This window comes from Aedes aegypti, chromosome 3 (assembly GCF_002204515.2).
Source record: "Aedes aegypti strain LVP_AGWG chromosome 3, AaegL5.0 Primary Assembly, whole genome shotgun sequence".
NCBI classification, from domain to species: Eukaryota; Metazoa; Arthropoda; class Insecta; order Diptera; family Culicidae; genus Aedes; species Aedes aegypti.
In genome coordinates, this window is record NC_035109.1 from 152861782 (window position 1) to 152864309 (window position 2528).

The window sequence follows — 2528 nt, forward strand, 5'->3', positions numbered from 1 at the left end:
AATGGGGAAGAATGTAACAGCAAGCAATACATTCCTATGGATCCGGTATCGGAATGCCTTCTCCAGAGGAACATGTAACCTACATGTAGTTTTTTACCACTATATGTTAAAAGCAATAGGATAAACTATAGATTCATCATACCCCCTGCTCCTTCAAAAGTAACGTAGATTGTGAACGGCGAGTCCAAAACACAGGCATCAGAGGGCCGTTTTTTTAAATACCTAGAGCAATAAAACAATTCTTTTCAGTGCTACAAAAACTGTACTTTTCAGTACTATTTTTTTCTACTATTGATCTCTTTACGATCCTTGTTTGGACCCGTGCCTTCGATTTTTCGTTGGACCAGTTGGCGAAAGCTAGCGGTGGTAATCCTTCTTGGACACCGTCTTGGGAAAAAACCTCTCGAAGGTCACGTCTTCTTTCGTTTATTCACTAAACATGGTTGCAACTACAAACAAAAGGAAGGGCAAATATCTGAATTCACAACTAGGGTTATGCGCTAGTATCCATCGTATTAAGCATTGGTCAGTGAGAACTGCAATTTTCCCAGTATTGCGGTGAATGATGCTGATACAAACCGATGCCAAACAATTCTTTCTCAAAACGGCTTTAGCATTGTACAATAACATTTTGACAAATCTCGATCTTATTTTGGAAACAATGCAAAGAAAATGCATCTTACCGTATTCTCAGTCCGTCGTATCGTTTTCAACTCCGTCGCAATCAGTTTCCAGATTCGTCTTACAACTTACGGCTCACTGTGTGTATTGAATGGTTAAAACACAACATATCAACGCTATAAAAAATGTTTTACTAGAATATATAGATCTACGGGCATTTCCCTCCATTCCTTCAGCATGATGGAATATACTAATTTCCTTTAAAATTAATTGTTCGTCATCATAATTCAGCCCAAACATATGAACACAATACTTTTTGACCGTACAATTATGCCATTTGCTCACAGTACAGCGAAAACAACACAATCAAAGGAACCGTATTTTTACGTCGAGCGTCGCACACACATTGATGCGCACAAGCTTTTTTTCTCAGTACCGTAATCCGAGGTAAAATTGATCAGCGGGGTAACATTGATCGGGATGACTCATTTTGTTAAACATTCAAAGATTTATTGATGAAACATTTTCGAACCATGTATAGTGCCTCTCTTTCGTATATTCATAAGCTAATGATAATTAAGGTTTTTGCAAAAATTGCGTTTAGTTCATGCGCAAATTTGTCAACTTTTTGAAACAATGATTTCTATCATTTTCACTGACACTACCGAAAATTCATGTCTCACATGAGTTCTGCAAACGATCTGATCAAGGAAAATGCGGGTGTTACTAAAAATGGCATAGCCGAAAACGATTCCATTGTCAAATCTTTCATAAGTTTATTCAATTAGGTAACATTAACCAATTACTATTACGAATGTAGAATTTCCTGAGGAAATTGCCTACTTTTAGGCGTATTCCGCGGTTCAAGGTGTTTTTAATTTTGAAATAACTCAAAAAGTAAATGACTTGTAATAGTTTGGTCTGCATATTCGGCTTCAGGGGCCCTGATTTTAGTAAGTAACGACATTTCCAATATTAGCGAGCGTTGTTCACTTGGGTGATCAATGTTACCCCATATCAGCTGAATCAAAAAATCACTTCAAACATTTATATAAACATGTTTAAATCTTTCGAAAAACAAAATAAAATACATAGTTAGGAGCGGTGGGTGCCAGTACTTGTTTTAAAAATATGAAACTTGTAACATTTGTATTGTGAAATAAAAAATTTAAGAAAAACTAAAAAAAATGATCAATGTTACCCCGGATTACGGTACGACGGATTGAACTTTGTTTACATTCTCAATTATACGCGGCGGTTGAGGAAATTTCGTAAAATTTGGTGATTTATTGAAGTTTTACGGCGTGTGATTGGAATGAAATCCTTCAGTGAAGAAGTATGAAGGTTTTCCATAGTGAAAATAAGTGCCCGGCAAAGTCACCCACGGTGGCGGGAAGAAACTTATGTTGGAATGTGGTGTGGCTCAGTCGATCGCTAAGCATTTCTCTCAAACCGTGTTCGTCCATGCGATTTCGGTGAAAAAGTGCAAAGTGGATAATTGAACTGAAGTTATTTACCGAAATACAGTAGTTTTATTGCATTTTTGGTGTACAAGTGTACAAACCATAACAGCTTTCACAAAATTACACTTGGATTATGAATCAATGTTGCAGGTAAGTTTGAATATCCGCCGTAGTGGAACATTTAAAATTTGATACGACGAATAGTAGCGCTTACGACGAAGTAGAACAAAACCCTACCTTCCAAAACAGTGGGATTTAAAACTGTCACTAAACGTGGCAAGAATGGAAGAAAGGACGTTTCTCCGGAATGAGAACTTTCTTCCAAAGGTGAAATGAATAATGTTGATAATTGTATCGAAATGAGCAGTCAGTTCGATGCTATAGACAAATTTTCCGATCACCAAATCGAAGCAGCCTCTAGCCCAGGTTCTTTGATTCAAGTAA